Source organism: Rattus norvegicus, chromosome 2, assembly GCF_021556685.1.
Source record: "Rattus norvegicus strain SHRSP/BbbUtx chromosome 2, alternate assembly SHRSP_T2T, whole genome shotgun sequence".
Lineage (NCBI taxonomy): Eukaryota > Metazoa > Chordata > Mammalia > Rodentia > Muridae > Rattus > Rattus norvegicus.
The window spans coordinates 90684243-90693486 of record NC_141535.1 but is presented as its reverse complement, the minus strand read 5'-3'; the positions used below and the strand labels follow the sequence as shown (position 1 = coordinate 90693486).

Here is a 9244-nt window from a genome sequence, read left to right as displayed (position 1 = left end):
ATGTTCTTGGATACACAATTCATGGACACTGAGCCCGTTGACTAGAAATGGTGATCTGCAGGAAGCATGCTTCTGAAGTGAAGTCCAAACATGGCCTGTTTATATATTCTCTTTCTGCGTTTTTGTCCTGCTGGTGTGGAATCCCAAAACCAAGAAGCAATCTGCTTTGGAAATCCTAAAGCTTGGGCTCTTTTGACACTGGCAAGGCAAGAAGCTAATGTCAGCTCTGGTAACTGGCGTGAGCATAGTAATTTGCATTCCAGTGGTTTAAATTGAGATAGCCCTAATCAGGCTGGTTATACTGTGAGTTAGAAGAGGTCTTTCCCCAGAAAGTGAGACGGAGCAAGTCTTTGGAGAACAGCTTTGCTGAACTGGTAGGTCAGCTTTCTCCGGATTTTTGTGATCGCCCCAGTTCTGGCGTAATTCCTCAGGGCTCTGGCCATCTTCTGGTAAGTCATTGGTTTCCGGTTGCCTTTTCTTTTCCGCCGAGTTCAGCGAGTTTTTCTTTGTTTTTTGATATAAACTGAAAGATGCCCTTGGCTTTGTCGACCCACTGGATACAAGACACCATCTCCGAATTGCACAGGGATTCGAAAAGGTATTCAAATTGCCAAAGCTTCCTCCTGCCTCTTCCTCCCTTTTCCTGGAAGAAAGGGGCTTGTACCAGCTGACTTTCAGCTACGTTCTGTAGGGATTGATGGAAGCTTCCTTCCAAATACAGGTCCGCAGAACCATTTGTTACACCTCTCCAGTCATAGAGGGGTTCGTCTGTGGGTGGTAACATTCCACAGTAGTTAGAATTGCCTCTGATGTGAGGATAAGGGTTAATGATAGCCATGTAATTTCTATGTTTTGGGGGGTACTGCATTTCTCCAGTGGAATGTTGTGTCAGTACTTCAAAGGCGTCTTCAAATGCTTGGCCCAGGTTCTCTTGCTGGACTCAAGTCTGTGGAAACGGTTCAACGCAAATCTGTCCAGTGCAAGACGGAGACTGAAACCTTCTCTGACATCCTCCCCTGAACTCCATTTTTTAATAGGGTTATTTGACTCCCTGTGGTCTAACTTCTTGAGTTCTTTGTATATTTTGGATATAAGCCCTCTATCTGTTGTAAGATTGGTAAAGATCTTTTCCCAATCTGTTGGTTGCCGTTTTGTCCTAACCACAGTGTCCTTTGCTTTGCAGTTTTGTGAGATCTCATTTGTCGATTCTTGATCTTAAAGCATAAGCCATTGGTGTTTTGTTCAGGAAATTTTTTCCAGTGCCCATGTGTTCCAGATGCTTCCCTAGTTTTTGTTCTATTAGTTTGAGTGTGTCTGGTTTGATGTGGAGGTCCTTGATCCACTTGGACTTAAGCTTTGTACAGGGTGATAAGCATGGATGATCTGCATTCTTCTACATGTTGACCTCCAGTTGAACCAGCACCATTTGCTGAAAATGCTATCTTTTTTTCATTGGATGGTTATATAATGGATCACGTTGATGGTTCTGTATATTAAACCATCCCTATATGCCTGGGATGAAGCCTACTTGATCATGGTGGATGATTGTTTTGATGTGCTCTTGGATTCGGTTTGCCAGGATTTTATTGAGTATTTTTGTGTCGATATTCATAAGGGAAATTGGTCTGAAGTCCTCTTTCTTAGTTGGGTCTTGGTGTGGTTTAGGTATAAGAGTAATTGTGGCTTCATAGAAGGTATTCAGTAGTGATCAATCTGTCTCAATTTTGTCGAATAGTTTGGATAGTATGGTATGAGGTCTTCTATGAAGGTCTGATAGAATTCTGCACTAAACCCGTCTGGACCTGAGCTCTTTTTGGTTGGGAGACCTTTAATGACTGCTTCTATTTCCTTAGGAGTTATGGGGTTGTTTAACTGGTTTATCTGTTCCTGATTTAGCTTTGGTACCTGGTATCTGTCTAGGAAATTGTCCATTTCCTGCAGATTTTCCAGTTTTGTTGAATATAGGTTTTTGTAGGAGGATCTGATGATTTTTTGAATTTCTTCTGTTTCTGTAGTTATATCTCCCTTTTCATTTCTGATTTTGTTAACTTGGACACACTCTCTGTGTCCTCGAGTTAGTCTGGCTAAGGGTTTATCTATCTTGTTGATATTCTCAAAGAACCAACTTTTGGTTCTGTTGATTCTTTCTATGGTCCTTTTTGTTTCTACTTGGTTGATTTCAGCTCTGAGTTTGATTATTTCCTGCCTTCTACTCCTCCTGGGTGTGTTTGCTTCTTTTTGTTCTAGAGCTTTTAGGTGTGCTGTCAAGCTGCTGACATATGCTCTCTCCTGCTTCTTTCTGCAGGCACTCAGAGCTATGAGTTTTCCTCTTAGCACAGCTTTCATTGTGTCCCATAAGTTTGGGTATGTTGTACATTCATTTTCATTAAATGCTAAGAAGTCTTTAATTTCTTTCTTTCTTTCTTCCTTGACCAGGTTATCATTGAGTAGAGCATTGTTCAGCTTCCATGTATATGTGGGTGTTCTTCCCTTATTGTTATTGAAGACCAGCTTTAGGCCGTGGTGGTCAGATAGGACGCATGGAATTATTTCTATCTTTCTATATCTGTTGAGGCCTGTTTTTTGACCAATTATATGGTCAATTTTTGAGAAAGTTCCATGAGGAGCTGAGAAGAAGGTATATCCTTTTGCTTTAGGATAGAATGTTCTATAAATATCTGTTAAGTCCATTTGGCTCATGACTTCTCTTAGTCTGTCTACGTCTCTGTTTAATTTCTTTTTCCATGATCTGCCTTTGATGAGAGTGGGGTGTTGAAATCTCCTACTATTATTGTGTGAGGTGCAATGTGTGCTTTGACCTTTAGTAAGGTTTCTTTTACGTAGGTAGGTGCCCTTGTATTTGGGGCATAGATATTTAGGATTGAGAGTTCATCTAGGTGGATTTTTCCATTGATGAATATGAAGGGTCCTTCCTTATCTTTTTTGATGATTTTTAGTTGAAAATTGATTTTATTCAATATTACAATGGCTACTCCACTTTTCTTCTTCCGACCATTTGCTTGAAAATTTGTTTTCCAGCCTTTTACTCTGAGGTAGTGTCTGTCTTTGTCTCTGAGGTGTGTTTCCTGTAGGCAGCAGAATGCAGGGTCCTCATTGTGTATCCAGTTTATTAATCTATGTCTTTTTATTGGGGAATTGAGACCATTGATGTTGATAGATATTAAGGAATTGTGTTTATTGCTTCCTGTTATATTCATATTTGGATGTGACGTTATGTTTCTGTGCTTTTCTTCTCCTTGTTTTGTTGCCAAGACATTTAGTTTCTTGCTTTTTCTAGGGTGTAGCTTGCCTCCTTATGTTGGGCTTTACCATTTATTATCCTTTGTAGCACTGGATTTGTAGAAAGATATTGTGTAAATTTGGTTTTGTCATGGAATATCTTGGTTTCTCCAGCTATGTTAATTAAGAGTTTTGCAGGATACAGTAACCTTGTCTGGCATCTGTGTTCTCTTAGTGTCTGTATGACATCTGTCCAGGATCTTCTGGCTTTCATAGTCTCTGGCGAGAAGTCTGGTGTGATTCTGATAGGTCTGCCTTTATATGTTACTTGACCTTTTTCCCTTCCTGCTTTTAATATTCTTTCTTTATTTTGTGCATTTGGTGTTTTGACTGTTATATGACTGGAGGAGTTTGTTTTCTGGTCCAATCTATTTGGAGTTCTGTAGGCTTCTTGTATGTGTATGGGCATCTCATTCTTTAGGTTAGGGAAGTTTTCTTCTATGATTTTGTTGAAGATATTTACTGGTCCTTTGAGCTGGGAGTCTTCACTCTCTTCTACACCTATTACCCTTAGGTTTGATCTTCTCATTGTGTCCTGGATTTCCTGTATGTTTTGAACCAGTACCTTTTTCCGTTTTACATTAACTTTGACAGTTGTGTCGATGATTTCTATGGAATCTTCTGCTCCTGAGATTCTCTCTTCTATTTCTTGTATTCTGTTGGTGACGCTTCTATCTACGGCTCCTTGTCTCTTCCTTTGTTTTTCTATATCCAGGGTTGTTTCCCTGTGTTCTTTCTGGATTGCTTCTATTTCCATTTTTAATTCCTTCAATTGTTTGATTGTGTTTTCCTGGAATTCTTTCAGGGATTTTTGTGATTCCTCTCTATGGGCTTCTACTTGTTTATTTATTTTTTCCTGGAATTCTTTCAGGGATTTTTGTGATTCCTCTCTGTAGGCTTCTACTTGTTTATTTATGTTTTCTGTGTTTCTCTAAGGGAGTTCTTCATGTCTTTCTTGAAGTCCTCCAGCATCATGATCAAATATGATTTTAAATCTAGATCTTGCCTTTCTGGTGTGTTTAGATATTCAGTGTTTGCTTTGGTGGGAGAATTGGGCTCTGATCATGCCATGTAGTCTTGGTTTCTGTTGCTTGGGTTCCTGCGCTTGCCTCTCGCCATCAGATTATCTCTAGTGTTACTTTGTTCTGCTATTTCTGATAGTGGCTAGACTGTCCTATAAGCCTGTGTGTCAGGGTTTCTGTAGACCTGTTTCCCTGTTTTCTTTCAGCCAGTTATGGGGACAGAGTGTTCTGCTTTTGGGCATGTAGTTGTTACTGTCTACAGGTCTTAAGCTGTTCCTGTGGGCCTGAAGAGTTCATGTGTGTTCCTGTGAGTCAGAAATGTGAGCCGAGTGTAGTCTCTTCTGGCTTCCCAGGCTTGTCTGCCTCTCTGAAGGTTTAACTCTCACTCCCACGGGATTTGTGTGCAGAGAGCTGTTAATCCAGTCCCTTTAGGTTCCGGAGGTGTCTCGGGGGCAGGGGGTCTGCAGCTCCAGTGCACCTATCTACTGTTTCCCAGAGGTCGTATACAGTTTACTCTTGGGCCAGGGATGTGGGCAGGGGTGGGCAGTATTGGTGGTCTCTCCCGCTCTGCAGTCTCACGAGTGCCCACCTGTCTGGGCGGTGAGCTCTCTCTCCCACAGGGTTCGGGAGCAGTGAGCTGCAGGCAGGGCTCAGCAAAGTTTGATACATAATGTTTTTAGTGCTGCATTTTGTATACAAGTGTAATATATAATTATTTCTTCTGTTAAAAGCTTTCTGTTGATTGATTTTCTATGGTTACTAAGTACACTAATACAACATTTACTACATTACATCTTATTGTCTTACAATACATGTAAAATATAAGAATGTAAATGTTTATTCCCAGTTAAGGAGAATATTTGACATCAACTAATGAATCTATGCAAATATTGATGAGTCTTTGATGCAATTTTTCCATCTTTAGAAAATCATATAAAATGCACAAACTTATACTTATGATTAAAAATTTGATATTAAACTTTTAATAAATAAAACAAACAAAATGTATCTCTATTTAAATATAATTTATCTAGCATTTAAATCTTAAGAAAACTTGTGAGACCTGGTGAAGGGATTTGTATTATATACAGTTAGGTAAAATATAATTTAACACTTGCATACAGTTATGTGATTATTTTTCACAAAGAAGTCAAAGGTTAGACTTGAAACATGTAAGAAACATATATGACAATTACCTAAAAATCTTGCCCAGCGTGGGATGTAGAACTTAGATATTACTCTGGTACTTTGGCATAATATATATATACACACATGTCTTATAGTTCATACGTAGTTCATTTTATGAACAAAGAGTGCTGAGGGAAAATTGTTGTAGACTTCATTAAAATTTCTTTTCTTTTTTTAGTTTCTGATAAAACTATATAATTTTCCCTTTCCTTTCCTTCTCTCATGTGCTCCCATATATTTCTTCTTGATCTTTTTCAAACTCGTCAATTTTTCTTATTAATGGTTGTCACCACCTAACATACACAATCATACACAAACACACACACACACACACACACACACATACACACACACACACACACACACTCCTAGAGACATAAGAACAACCTGCTCATTCCATATAATCTTACCTTTATGTTTTCTGGGTGACCATTGGTATTGAATAGCCAACTGGTGTGCTCTTTGTTGGGGAAGATGTTTGCTTTTTCTTATTCTTAGACCTGGAACTGGCTCTTTCTCTAGAGATCATTCAGTATATAAGGCCACTAGTACCATTTAGTAAGAAATCCATAAAATCACATTGATGGATGCCGTTCAAATGTGAAGCTGTATAATTCTATCAAAAACTTGGACTATATAATCTCATACCATTTCTCTACAGTTTAGATTATAGTTCTTACAACTCTACAGACACTGTAAATATAGCTGAAGCCTGGTGGGCCTTCCCCTGTCCCCTTCTTCATGCCTATTGGTGGTTATTATTGCCTTCACCTCAATTGTTTGTACACCTCTACCACAACCATAGAATTTTGCAACTGATGGAGATCATTTCAGAAAACCACAACTTACCAGAATGCAGACTTTATCAAAAAAGCTCAGGCATCATAAGAGAGGACAGAAACAGAATAAGAGCCCCAAAAGTGGGGTGCTGTGTGACTGTTTCTCTTGAGACTATCAGAAACTAAAGTCTTATCATTATGACTACCTAAACAGAAATTGGAAATATCCTAGATGTCCCTCAACAGGAGAATGGATGAAAAATACATGGTTGACATACTCTAAAATAAGAGTCAATTTCAGGTGTGAGGAAAAGAAAATGCAAATTAATATCCTAATGTAAAAAGTAAAAGTGACACCTGATTTGGAGAAGGAAGGTAGGGGCAAGTTATTTAAGATGAACACAACTCTTTTTAATATATACATGAGCCATGCTGAACATGTTCCAATCACCAAATTTAGAAAAGTGAGAGAAACTGAGCAGAAGAAAAGGAACATTCACATTGTGTGGGAAAACACTATCCAGAATTCACTTCCACTTTATATATTATTCTAATAAAGATGCTGCTGATGTTTGTTCCAATGTCTGTTTTTTAGCTAATTTTCAGGTTTTCCTTTTATTGAAAAATTTCCACATAACTATTCTGATTATAATTTTTCTTTCCTCTTCTCCTACAAGTTCTTCCTTTCCATCAATCTGTACCGAATCCCATTTTATCTGTCATTAAAAAACAAACAGACTTCTATAGGATAATAATAAATAAAATAATAAAATGAAGTAAAACATAACCTAACATATCAGAGTTAGACAAGACAAACCAACAGGAGGAAACGAGTCCAAGAAATGTACAAGAAACAGAAACCAACTTGTTCATATGGTCAGAACCCACATAAAAACACTAAACTGGAAGCTATAATACACACACACACACACACACACACACACACACACACACACACACACACGTATACAGAAGACCTGGTACAGCAATGCACGGCATTTCGAGGTGTATCAGTATTTTGAGTATTCATATAAACTTTGATCAGGATGATTTACAGAGCCTTGTTTTGTTGGATTCTTTTATTCCCCCTGGCTATTACACTCTTTCTGCCTCCTCTCCCCTGGGGAGTCCTAAGCCCTGAGGGACGGCATATAATGAACACACCACATTTAGGACTGTGTTTCAATATCTTTCACTCTCAGTATAATGTCTGGCTGTGAGTCTCTTCAGGGGAAACACTCTCTGATGATGATTGAGCAAGGTAGTGATCTATGAATAGCAGTGTCATTAAGAATAGTTTTGAAGCTACACTTTTATTGTTGTTTGTGTGTTGTGCATTGTTTGTTGGAACAGTATTATTTGGTTTTACCATATATTCCTGAGCTATCTTATTTCGGCTTCTTGGTCACCTAAAAACTATCAAATACAGGCTCCATCTCATGGAGTGGTTATTCTCACAAGCTTTGTGACATTATTTCCCTAGCTTATCTTGAGGCATGATACCATGGTAGATCAAAGAGTTTGTGACTGAGTTGATGTTTATATTTCTCTTTTGTTAGCATGCATAATACCTTCCTGTACTAAAGATGTCAAAATGCAGGGATGAAAACATTATGTACGCACTAGCTTGATATCTCTAAGTTCAATGGGTTTGGGTTTTGTAGGTGTAATTTTCAGCAGTGAGTCCTTGCTGTCAGTTTATAGAGGTCAGGTCCATGACTGGGGGAGGAAGGAAGATTATAGGAAAGGCAGAAAGAAGATGCAAGAGAGAGAAATATGGGAAGGCTGCTGGTGAATATCACCCCAGCAGCAAGTGTATTTTTTAGTGTCTTTTAAAGGCAAGGAACACAAAGAATGAACAATTCCAGGAAGATAAACAGTGACCTCAAATCCTTACATGGCAAGTTTATGATACACAATATCTCTATTTGATTAAATCCACATTTCCTTCAGCCTAGGACTTCTTTCAAGGATGTACATGTAAGTAGCGAAATTTGTCAGGGTATATGGCATGTTAATTAAAAACAATGACAGGTGTCAACAGACTCATTCATGATTAATCGCCACCAAGAAGTCAGTCAAAGTTAACTCTGCACAGTAGAGAGTACCCTACTGTCGTGGCAATAGCCTGGCTCGTTTGGTCACTCCTATTGGATCCCTTTCACCAACAAGTCAATTAGATATTACCCAACACCAAAATTAGAAGTTTAATTTGGTAGCAAGGGATATCCTATTGGGACTCTGTCTCCCCCACCATTTAAAGATTTCATTTATATTATATACTTCTACTGTATTGTTTCTACACTGCTTCTCAAACTGTCCTTAATTTTAACTGTCTTTCCCAGTTTTGTATTCTTTCCATCATCCTCTCCTGTCACCCTCCTAAATTGATCCTCCTGTTCAATTTCTCCTATCCATCAATACCTTTTCTATTTCTCTTTCCTAATGAGATCTACCTGTTCTCCTTCAATCCTTACTCTATATATTTGGATTATTGCTTAGTTATCCTTGACCCAGCACCTAATTGAACACATAAACAAATGCATATATTTATCTTTCTACATTTGACCTTCCTTGAGATGATATTTTTTCTTGGTTCATCCATTTAACTTCAAATATTCATCTTCTTTTTAATGGTGGAGTACCTCTCCACTCTATAGATGTACTGCATTTGTTTCATCCATTGGTCTGTAAGAACATCGAGGTTGTTTTCAATTCTAGTTCTTATGTGTAGAGCAGCAATGAACATGGCTGAGCAAAGTGTCTGTGGTAGGATGAAACATCATTTGGATATATGTCCATAAGTTGTACAAGCAGATATTGAGGTAAATCAATTGTCATCTTCCTGAGGAACTGCAACACTGATTTCCACAGTGGCAATGCAAGTTTTTCTTCTAAAAAAATATGGATGAGTGCTCCCTATACTCCAAATTCTTGAAGCATGAGATGTCACTT

At 38.3% G+C, this 9244-nt stretch overlaps 1 pseudogene; it reads right to left on the bottom strand.

The window, feature by feature from the left end:
• Positions 1 to 220: 220 nt before the first annotated feature.
• On the bottom strand, positions 221 to 1027 carry Spic-ps1 (Spi-C transcription factor, pseudogene 1; annotated as a pseudogene).
• Positions 1028 to 9244: the final 8217 nt, after the last annotated feature.